Genomic DNA, 12500 nt, shown 5'->3' with positions numbered 1-12500 from the left:
ATTGATTTTAAATTATGCACACTTAATCCCCCACATGTACGCATTGCGGCCTTTTTTTTTATTATTAATAGAACCGAGTTTTAAATATGAGCGATTCTGTACCTCGGATGACATTTAAAAGTATTTTTATTGATTGATTATTTTGTTAAATAACTTGACTCAAATGGTTTACTACAGTAGTTTGATTTTCTTATTTTTGCTATTATGTTATTATGCCATCTATATATGAAACTACCAATAAATTGTTGCAGGAGCCCATGGGTTCCTGACTGTTGTTGTTGTTGTTGTTGTTGTTGTTGTTGTTGTTGTTGTTGTAGTGAAAGGTCATGCAGGTGTCTCTAGGGTTACCTTAAGTACACCAGTGTGAACTCCATTAATTAATGACTGTGCCCCCTATTGTTATTGCGCACACGTTCTGCGCATCTCGAGATACTCCGGTTTACTATCGGTGATGCTTACTAATACAGTGATATTTTTACGCGCTTTAAAACTATCCGGAGAAAGTAAATTTTAGTAAGTACTTTTGGTATCCAAAAAAAAACTTGTGGGTAACAGTGCATTTTTCAGAGATAATTAAGCTTCAATTTGAGAAAGAACGCCATACATTGCTTTGTATTTTATAGCTTTTTACAGATATTATTCATTAATAATTATCTTTGACAAATGCGAGATTACCCCGAATTTTCTTTCTGGACTTCAATAACACTTGTTAAGATCTACATTTCCTGCATAATCATAAAACGGGGCAAAAATACTATTGAATTCGTAGGCACCGTCCTTAAAGTAGCAGAAACATCTGAGCTGTGCTATTAGAACAAAAGTTATTATTCTAACTCCGGCACATTAAAAGTCATCTTTTGACCTACATGTATGCGACAGTTTCTCAGACATCCAATCCACGAAGTACAAGCCTTTGAAATGTAAACGTTATCTGATACAAAATACAAAGGATTTTATTTGTTTTTGGCATGAGACAAAAGTGTAGTTTGGTGTATGACATTTTTGAGATATATCAAAATTGTCAGGCCAATATATATTGAACTACAAATTTTCCTGGGGTCATTGCATGTGCTATATTTGATTGTAGAAGATTTCATATGTAGCTTTGCATGTCACACACAGTTGACCGCGTTAAGCGGATCAAGTGCCCATCAAGCGATAGGTACAGTCACAGGATGACACAGCATGATAATTGAAGCCGGGAATTTAAGTCATTTCACTTACATTCGCTCAATAAGCAAATGTAATATTGCTGGTTTTCACTGTTACACCATCATCAAAACCATTCAACAAATTAAGTCAAGAATCAAAGAGACTAAAGAAGATGAATATTCAAACAGTTTCTCAAAGATTCAGGTCTGTGCGATGTTTCGTGCGGGAGATATTCGAAGAAATGTTTTGCTCAAATTTATAAGGCTTTGTATGGAGGCACCATGTTTGTGTCCCTCTAAGGGGCAAACAAAAACACATGTCATCCAGTTTTGATATAAAAAGCCTGTAGTCGTCTTCTGAAGGCTCATAAATATCATCTACGTGGTGAGACGTTCGTCTTGTTTGATGTGTTTCTCAGACGTGCCGGGATCTGGGCTAAACGAGCCAGCCCTCCTAACCGGGCCAGCCGGCTCATGTAATCGGCCCCGTAAACCTACGTCATTTTAATATCGTGTCACGCAAAAGCTTGGAAATTCTACCTTGCTTTATCAAAGGACGAGAAACCCTATCAAACTGAAAATTTGTAAAAAGATAACTCTTCAGCTGTTCTAATAACTAACTAAACTTAAATTTCAAAAAGATTCATAATTCCTTATTTTTTAATGTTGATGACGTCACGTGAAAACCAAGAATTTGTGACGAGAAAATGTACTGAACTCCTCACTCACTTCGTCACTTCGACACTCATGGAATTTGGCTGCGTTACACAATTTGAGGGTAAAAAGTATTCGGCGACTCTCACCATTATCAAATACTTTTACTTTTGACAATGATGATATGTCGTTGCCGAAATGTCATGTTTTTAATATCCCTACCTTTCACTGGTATTCTAGATCTATCGTTACACAATTTGACACGTGTTGTACCAAATGAGATGTTTGTCGCGCTCTCAGTTGACTTTTGATAAAACAAAAAAGGTTGTAGACCAGTGGGTCTTCGGTCGTCGTTTTTTGGGTCTTTGCTTTCGACAAATCCGATATTCGGCGCCTTATATTTGGCGGAGTGGAATACCTTCGTGTGCTATTACATCATAATTATCTCCAAAGTCTACAGTCAATTTGAAGAAAGAAAAAATACAAGACAAACTGATACTTTTCTGCATTATTAACAAAATATGTTACAGTGTATTATATGCAGTGCCGTTTTGTAATATAGGCAGAATGCTTGGTCCTACTCCGGTAAACGCTGGTAGGAAGCAATAACTGTTATGTTTGAGGATTTTATTTTACATAGGAGGCGGTTACAAAATTATTTGGGCGCGTACCTATACCCTGGCTGCCAGAGGTCGCTCTAGGAGAGAAAACACCTCTGGCATCCAGGGTAGCGTCCCTACGGCTTCAAAGTATAAACAAGAAATCGCAGTTGAGTCTAAATAACACTTAACTGTAAACAGAAAAAAAAGCATACCTCCACTGCTTGAACTTTTTGTGGTTAACTTTGTGTTCAAAGGCGCCGGGAACGTTCCTCACCACCGAATATGCCTTTCCGTAATATGCAAGTCGGGCCGTTCTGAAAAATGTAGGCTTCATTGTCTTGAATCTTGATTGACCATAAGTTTGTCCCCTCTTGTATTTGCTTTAGACGATGACTCGTTCGGTTCCTGTTTTCTTTCGTGCAGTCTATAATGCTCTGTAATCCATACGACGCTGCAGTTACTAACAAGTGAAAAGATTAATGTGCGTGCGCGATGATGAAACTCAATAAGGCACTGAGATAAGGTCACGAACGACTATCTGACGGGTCGTGTTCACATAAGCCGATCTTGATTTCGTCATTCGTCAGGTGTGATCATAAACAGACCAAGCTGTGTGCTTCTCCCGATCGCCAGGGTGTTGAACGTCTCCCACATTTTTAGCATTTAACACCACATATCATTTTTATGTTTCTTTTTTTTTTTTTTTCGATTTCACGCCCACGATACACTACAGTACATGCATACATCTGTCGATTTGATGAACATGAGGTCACGATAGCTACCATGTCAAATTCACAATTAGTAGGCCACGACTGTTTAATTTAATCCGCGCAATGTCTGGAGGTCACGCTTAATTTGTATTCTGAATTGCTTCGTCCAAGTAACGACTTTCATCTCTGCGTTGTGCTGCGTGTCCCATCCTGTGTATGTATAAATAGGATGTTCTGTTTGCAGTTTTTTGGCCACACATGTACTAAACATGTTTATAATTCTCCTCGTGAACTGAGCTTGTCAACACTGAGCTACACAATTTGTGTGCGTCCGGCTTTACATTGGAGAATCTGCCCATTACGGTCAAGTAAAGTACCCTCGCTCATGACCATTATAAATTTCGAAACAATTATCGAGTTTGGCAATTACTACCTAAACTTCAGGAAAGATGGAAGGTGACCAATAACGTCGAAACTGGTGTTTTATCGGGTTTTCAAGTGATGAGTCCAGCTTACGTCTCCATCATCAAAGTCCAGAATCGAAGGAACTCCTTTGAAACTAAGAGGGGGTTTAACGTTGATCGGTTTCTCAGATGAAAGCCTTGACTCATTCCGGCATCAACGTCAAAGACCCCAACCATTCGTGATCATTGTCCCAGTTATGATGTAGACGGTTCGAGCCGGAACGGCGACCTCTAGATGTAACCTTACTCAGAGATTCTGACGGAGGAGAAAACAGTACCCGTGAATTATTCAGACTGTTGAAGCGATGAACTGAACCGAGAAGAACAACGTAATATGGACGGTAAGCCGTAATTACCTTTACCGATAAATTTAATCTAATCGTGGGGAGCCAATCCAGCCTTCGGGCTAAACGTAACCTTCTTGTCAGTAGTAACAGCGTAATTACGCGGAGACTAAAAAGTACTGAATAGCATCACAAATTAGCATGAGAACGTTTTTTCGCCATTTTTTTCAATGCATTTCCTTTTAGATGTTTCAAACCTTTTAACTGCATAGCTCATAGTTTTCACTGAAAAGGAAAGTTTTCAAGTCCAATCTGAAAACAAACCGTATACTGATATAACTTATTAGTTCACCTCTAAAAAAAAACGACGTAATGAGTAAGTTATGATTTAACACTTATGATATGTGCCTGAACATAACATTAGCCGTTTCATTTTCTGTTCTCAACGCAAACTGGTAAGCGATGAAAACTAGCGTGAGCGCGTGAGGGGGCGCTGTGCGTTTACACACGCGTGAACAGTCTCCCATGCAATACTACGATGACTGCGTAGGTCTTTACCTGGATTGACTTCACTTTAAAAATCACTACAAAATCAGAATTTGGGGAAATCAAGTTCTCAGCAAATAAGGTGATCCGGCGTTCTTTGAGGTTGCTCGAATCAGTTATTTAATTACCATACCTTTCCACTTTCCAATTATTTGCTCATAATAATAATAATAAGACACGTGCGAACAAATTTTTAAGGGTCAAATTTTTGAGGTCGATCAGGTTTTTCTATCAGTTCTTTCCTGAGTTCACAGTCTTTGACTGTGACATTCCGACACAAAGGAAACAACCTATCATCAACTTAGGTAATTATCTGATTTCAATCAGGGAAAAACAAGACCGAATAGCTAAAACACAGGAAAAGTTAATAATAATGAGCTTTATTTAACCAGGGAGCACCTTCAGTAATCTGTTCTCCCAGGTGTCCCTGACATAAATAAATATAATACTAAAATAAATGTACAATATACACAGTATTGTATTTATACTCGGGAATATTTCTTAAGCTGCGATAGCCGCCACTCTCTTAACACATTTCCGATTGTTTCACCTTGCAAAGTTTAATGGAAAATCGATCGAATGATAAATCTCGTTTGTAAGCAAAATTTGTAACGGGAGTTACCCCTATTCACTTTGAAATCTGCCCTTTGGCATCAATTTAACTTTACAGTCTCCACGATCACGCACAGTTTTTGCTATTTGCGGTTTTCACTGTCACACCATCATCAAAACCTTTCAACAAATAAAGTCAAGTTCATTTTCTTTTCATTTTCATTTTCGTTTGTCTCTTGAACAGCCCCACAAAGATTCAGGTCTGCGCGATGTTTCGTGCGGGAGATATTCGAAGAAATGTTTTACTCAAACTTGAATATAAGGCTTTGTATAGACACGCGATGTTTTAGTCCCTCCGAGGGGCACCAATATGGCAGCTGGAAGCTAACAAAAACATATGTCATCGAGTTTTGCTATAAAAAAGCCTGTAATCGTCTTCTCAAGGCTCATAAACATCCACATGAGTACACATGAGTTGCTTTTTATCTACGTGACAGCATTCTCTGCCGCCATTTTAATAGATCGTTTTCACTGTCACGCAATAAAAAAATAAATCGAAAACCATCCGGTGGAAAAAGTCAAGAATTCGTGATGTTGTAGAAGATAAGTGAAGAAGACACTTCTCCAAGTTTTAGGCCTGTGCGTTTCCCCAAACTTCAGATATTCGTCGATATGTTTCGCAGAAATTTACAGAGCCCAGTATCAAATCGCCATGTTGGTGTACATCTGTGGCCCACCAATATGGCGGCCGGAAAATAGTGTCAACATCTGTTACTTACTTTGGCTATCTAGGCGAATGATCGTCTGTACTGAACAAACACCTATTTACCTAAGCACTTTTCCTAATGCTTTAAATTCTAAAAAGGCTCAAAACCATGAGATAAATATATATTTCTCAATAAACTCGATCGTCGCCTCGTGTCACGCACCGCTATAACTCAGAAATTCAAAATGCTCTGGTTTCCAAACGAAGCACGCTATTGAGCTTTAAAATTGCAAATGGATACAAATTTACCGTCTCTTATGCCTGATGAGGATAAAAACTTTCGTGGCTCTTTAGTTTTGGATTTTAGAAAATAATGACGTCACGTGAAAACGATCCATATCGTGTCACGCAAAAGCTCAGAATTCAACCTTCCTTTATCACACGACGAAAAACCCTATCAAACCTAAAAAAAATTGAAAAGAAAAGTCTTCAGCTGTGTTAATAACTAACTAAACTAAAAGCTCAACAGGATTGATAATCCCTTTTTTTTTATTTTGATGACGTCACGTGAAAACCAAGAATTTTAAATTGCAAGAAAATGGAAAATATCAGTTTTAACAGCGAGTGAGTTTAGAGCAGCAGGTTCAAGTATCAAAGCACTGCTTGATTTACTAAAAAAATTCCTCAGGTTTCTATTGTAGAGGAAATGCGAATAGCCAAGTGAAAAAGTTGGAACTGCATTTTATCAAAGTAGAGGATCAATTCCGAAAATATCGCCAGAATTTGTGGAATTTGAAGAGTTTCCTTCCATCGACTCTAACTCTCCATTAGGTAGCTGCCCATTTAAGTTTAAACTAAAGAAGTCAAATGCACGTAAAAGAAAGCCTCTAGGATTTTGTGAATGTAGTCAAATACACTACAGTGATTTGGATAAACATTTGAAAGGTTTTAGGGTTAGGGTAACCCTAACCCTAACCCTAAAACCAGGAATTTGCAAGGAACCCGCACAACCACGCAGGAATGGATTAATTAAGAAATTTGAAGGAAGGCTTCAAGGAACAGTTGTGAGTCTTAGAAACAAAAACTTAACCATAAACGTTATAAAGTGACTTAAATGTAAACTGCGATTTACAGTTTTTACTTTAATTAAACAGGAAGTTATGCTATGAAGGGGGTTAGTTAAAGGTGTTAGAAACGGAACAAGGAATTTGTTAAGAATCTGTATTAACTTTAAAGCAAATAAAAATATAATCAAATTTTTGTTTTGGGCTAGCTAACCAGTGTCGCTTCAGTTGAAAAGAAAAACGGTCTCTTTTTGTTTTGTTGTTTTTTTTTTCTAAGATCACCACTGGGCCACTCCGTAGGGAAGAGAATAGAGCCATCCAGGAGGTGGAGGACCATACAGCCGACTCAGTGGAAGTAGGTTTTTCTAAAGCCATCAATCTTCTCGACTGGGACAAAATACCTGTCTTTTGGAAGTTCACCGCTATATATGTTGACCATGTTTCAATACACTACTGCAAAGGAACTTATAAGTCTAGCTGGAAGCCCGACTATTTTAGAACGAATCGAAGAAACGTAGCGTGGAAACAAGCTCTGCCGTTAAGGATGTTATTTTGCTTTCCAACTTCACGTTAACATGGGATAAGTACACCCGACCAGAGACCGCAACTTAACTCAAAGACGTCTACAGCAGGATTGATGCAATGATGCTGAAAAAACTCTTTAACAACCTCTATGGCTTTTATAGGGTATAACCTCCCAATGCGGCGCGACGATGTTGCATGTTGATTATAAAAAGTATAACGATTTCTAATCAAATTTAAATATTTTTGTCTCCTGATTGCTTGACAAATCGAAAAAGTATATTTTGAAGTTTCAGTGTCAATGTGCAACACTGTAAACTCATGTTTACTCGCGGCATTAATGTGAAAAAAAAAAAAGTGTAGCACGCCCAAAGGGCATTTAATTAGAGCTTATCCTGACAAGCAACGCTCAAAGGCGAGGAAAGTAGATTTTGGAAGTGGTTTTCTTATTCTCGTGATGGCCCTTACGCGTTATGCCTTTCCTAGTCTTTATTTTGACTACAACCAGACTGATAGTTCGCTTCAGTGATGTTTTACGCACAAAGCGTTTATAGACAGTGTTACTAAATCGGTAACACAAGATATGTAGGTAATTTGTGCATAATTTTAGGGATACGAATATTGGTAGTTCACTTGGGTCCGGGAATCAGTTTCAAAAGCTGTATGAATATTCGTGGTGGGCAGATATATACGAAGATAGAAAAGTAGAATTTTAGGTCCGAAAATCGGACTCAAAAGTTGTCGAAAGGTGTGTTGGGCTGAGATCGTCGCGGAAACGTAAAATTTTGGTTCCGAAAATCGGACTCAAAATTTAACAACATTCGTGTCGGGCTGAGAACGTAGAATGTTGGCTCCGAAAATCGGAATCAAAAGTTATCAACTTCGTGTCCAAACATTAAAATCAAGGGTGGAATTTTGGATCCGAAAATCGGACTCAAAAGTACAAATAACAGCGCACGATTTCCTGTTCCTGCAGCAATTTACATAACTTCAAATGATATTACTAGGTATTACAAAGCCAAAATTCGATTTCTTTGGCAAAACGACGAACAGGCTTCTTGTAACGGAATAAAAAAGCGTTCCGCGGTTTATAGCGCTTTTGTATTGTATTATTTGAATGTTATGCAGGGCTCCGAGGGTTTCGTAGCTGTTCTCTATGTTTAAGATGACATTTAGACGCAGTCCGTAAAATATTATAACCTTTTAGCTGTCAAAAAAAGTGTACTTTCCGTTAGAAACATAATAAAGTGGTCAAGTTTTCAACTTTGTGTTCCTCAATTATTGTAGAATACCCTCTATCCCCAGTATTCTGTCGGAAATGTGCTGTCTAACATGCTTATTTGCCCTTTTTTTAACGGAATTTGCTTAATTGGAAAAGGACGATTTAGTTTGGAACGCCTTTCAAGTTTTTATAGCTGTTTCGTGTGTTCCGGTGGTTTCGTTTCGATGGTTTCGTTCCGTTGTTTCGGTGGTTTCGCTGGTTTCGTTCCGGTGTTTCCATGGTTTCGGCGGTTCCGGTGGTTTCGGTGGTTTCGTTTCGGTGTTTCGGGTTTTAGTACATGCCGTTTTTTCTTTTAAGTTGACCGCTGACCAGGTACTGATTTTCGATTGGAAATAATCTTGTTATGGAGAGGTTTATTCTTTTACGAACGCGAGTTATTTAAACTTACGCATACCTCAAAGTAAGAGGAACAGTGAAATGGAAAATTAAAATGAACAACAATAAGTTAGTTCAAACTTTAATCAATGACGAGTAATTTGACAAGGATCGAAACTTCACGAAATAAGAAATGGTATCATAGACCTCTTTCATAATGGCCGCCAAATAAAATGTGGCTCATTTTGCTCCCCCCTCTCCATCAGTGCTCCGTCTTACGGGTATTTAAAGCTACTTAGCTACACGGAAAGGAAAGGAGTCGAAACAAGGATGTGAGATCCGGGAATCGAACTCAGGACCTCTTGCAACAAAGCCGCGCACTAACCGACTGTGCCAGCTCTTGTGGTCTAAATAAAGCTTGTAACACATGTTTCGTGACACTTAATATGATGGTGCCGTTTTTACCAGACTTGAGCTGCTAAAAAAACACAATATTGAAACTATTGAAAGTGACTTGAAAATTGAATTAATTAAGTAGGACAATGTCAATAAGCAAGTATAAGCTGCTCTAACCCCGAAACACGGCAAAGGTTGTTTAACGAGGGAAATGTATACTTATCAACAACAGAGCGTAGAGTGTTTACGACTGCATACATTTTAAATTGTTCAATGTCGGTTGATTGCCTCTGACAGAAACTTATCGTCATTCAGAGCTTTAAAAATGAAATGGAGGGTGTGAAAACGTACCACATTGTATCCACTCTGTAGTATGACAAAGACGAATTAAGCAGCCAAAATTCCTTTGCAGACAACTTTTGAGGATCTTTTTTGTAAGCCAGTCGCTCACAAATGCTATATATCTTCCTTTAGAGGCCCACTTTCAACCGACAGGGTTTTCGACCGTTTGTTTTTGTTATGGAAATTCGCACTGCTTATCAAAGCGATCTGACTGGATAAATTTCAGCTTTGGCTGGATTTTCATGTATGAAAATTGTTCTACGGCGCGCAAAGCCAGTCGGTTGAAGGTGGGCCTTTAAACACTTCCATCTCATCCAAACACGTGTTTTATAGCTGTTAGCGACTTCGGCGCCCGAAAAAAAAATCATGACACTTCCGGTTCAATTTTCCCCACCCCACGCAGGCAAAGGTCAAATTCCCCACTCCCAGGGCACAGAAGATAGTCTAATGTCCGGGGGGGGGGGAGGGTGTTGAAGATTTGATTTCATCGGCGCATTAACTGAGCTTCTCTTCTAGTAGATAACATACTAAAAGACATGTTAAAGAAGGTGAATAAAATGAATGTATATTTGAAGTGCGAATTATAGAAGAAAGTGAGAAGTGACTTCGCACTTATCAGAACAATTTAGGCAATTGTCTCTTTAAAGACACCTGTAAAATTCAGGTGACTCCAAACCGGAATCGAAGCCATGACCACCAAGAGCCATAATATTATGGCTCTTGATGACCACCTATTCGATACCGGTGGAATGCTTTACCAACTAGCAAGTTGGGACTAGGTCAATTTGTTGGGCTCGTCAGTGAACGACTCGATGAATGAAATGAATGAATGTTTGGAGCCATCTGAAATTTTCTGGAGTCTATCACAACTGCTTAAATCGTATATAACGCGGACTTCAATTCTCATTTTGCCTAGGTTAAATATGCACTCAGATCATAATTGGAACAAAACTTTCCTGGAGCCTAAATTAAGCCTAAAGAGAAATTAGGGTCTGATTAGGATTAGTTTTGATTATTATACATGGATATCAGTCCATCTGTATTGTACCCTTCAGTCAACCCAGTCCCGTATCTTTCTATTTTTAGAACTACTATATTTTAAAGTAGGTGACGTATGTGACTGAGAACATACGTGACGTAATTCACAAACGTCACATACGTATTTAACTTAATAAATGGCTGACCATAGGTCTTTTATTATTGGCTATTGTGAAAAACCCCACTTAAGTCGACCCACTGGAAGGTGCTTCTAAAATAAAATAAAAAGATACGGGAAAGGGTTGACTTAGAGGGTTAATATGGAAAATGGAGGTTCTGGGTAATGGGCCTCTGCAATGACGTATTACAAAATTAATACTTTGACTAATCTTGGGGGAGCCTGGATCCTCATATAAGCCCCAGGCTTCTAGTTCAGGCTTTCCCGTCACTATCCTTTACTAGGTTTTTCTTTTTCTTAAATTCATGTAATCTGCAAGTGACAAAACAAACAAACAAATTAATGAATTAACTAATCAATTAGAGTGGCTTTCAATTGAGTATCGAAAGTAATTGTATAATTACTTTGGTTTTGCATTACTTCAATCAGTGATTGGTTCAAAGTTCTCGCGCCACTTTTTCAACCAATCAGAAGTGAAACCAAAACCAACGGTAAGCCGCGCGTGCACATTTTCCCGCGCTTTGTGTCGGCTACGTGTAATTACTTCGAGTTTTAATTGGTTTTCTGGATTGTTTCTGTCCTCTTTGATTGGCCAAAGTAATTACTTTGGTCTTGGTTTTACGACGCTCATTTGAAAAGCGCTCTAAGTAAATACCAATTTAACCTGGATCCTGAGTTTATCTGAAACATATGTTGAAGTGGGGATTTATGACGAACGGGAGGAGTGATCCTTCTCCTCCGGGAGGAGTGACAATTCCTTTAGGAATTGTCTCTTAAAGACACTTTTCTGGTGGTTTCCGAGTCGACGGGATCCTGGTGTATATGAGGGATTAAACAAATCGAAAGTGGTTCAGCGTTGTCTGTACTCTTATCGACAACGATATTCGTCATCAAAGCGTAGCCGAGGGAGTCTACAACAAATTTTGAACACTGAGATGACGAATATCGTTGTCGATAAGAGTACAGACAACAATGAACCACTTTCGATTTGTTTTACTACCACAATATTCAACGCCAAAGAAAGTTTATATTTCAGAGCGAGACCAAAATCATAACTCAAAGAAAGAGCAAGCGTTGTCTATAACTTTCTAGCAATATGATTGGTTTATTTGCGAAGATGAGCGTTCCTGATTGGCTATCACATTGCGTGCAAATTGACGCAGGCCTGACGCGAGTAGCGTTGTCTAGACTCTTATCGACAACGGCAAATTAGCCAATCAGATTGCGAGATTACAAGCAATTGTGGTAAAAATAGAGATTACTTCATGGAAAATGCGCGGGTACGATTTTTATTCACGAGTTGAGCAGTATCAGAAAACGAACGAGTGAATGAAAATCGTACAAAGCATTTTTCATGCTGTGATGTGTTTATTTCATAGGTACTGAGGGTTTTTTGTGGTAGTGTTTGATAGACAATTTTATTTCGCACAAATGGAGTGGGGCAATGAAAGCAATAAAGAATGGTTTAAAATCGCCCAACCGACAATTTATTCAATAAAATTTACAACACTTACTGCATTTCAGATATTCCAAAGTAGTCCAAAGTGAAGAGTGTTTTTAGTTCGTCGCTTATCAAAGCTACCGGCACTTTGGGTTTATTTCTCTTTCCTTGCTTCTTTAGTTATTTTAGTTTGGACTAAAGAACCTCTCTGGTTTTCTCAAATACCAGGTCGACGTCGTTTGTTATGCTTGCGGAATAGCCCTTTTTCTTCAGTTGTCGTTCCAAGCCAGCCACTACACTTCGAAGGAAAGTC

The 12500-nt window shown here is 38.6% G+C and overlaps 1 long non-coding RNA gene across 1 annotated transcript; it reads left to right on the top strand.

Annotated features, from left to right (window-relative positions):
- The first annotated feature begins 3271 nt into the window (after window positions 1-3271).
- On the top strand, window positions 3272-8518 carry LOC137996851 (uncharacterized). Its single transcript, XR_011122387.1, has 2 exons — window positions 3272-3922; window positions 7011-8518. It is a non-coding gene; the product is annotated as an uncharacterized lncRNA (long non-coding RNA).
- The last annotated feature ends 3982 nt before the right edge of the window (window positions 8519-12500 follow it).

This window comes from Montipora foliosa, chromosome 3, assembly GCF_036669935.1.
Source record: "Montipora foliosa isolate CH-2021 chromosome 3, ASM3666993v2, whole genome shotgun sequence".
Lineage (NCBI taxonomy): Eukaryota > Metazoa > Cnidaria > Anthozoa > Scleractinia > Acroporidae > Montipora > Montipora foliosa.
Note: the sequence above shows the minus strand (reverse complement) of the source record. Positions and strands in the feature narration are given on the sequence as shown.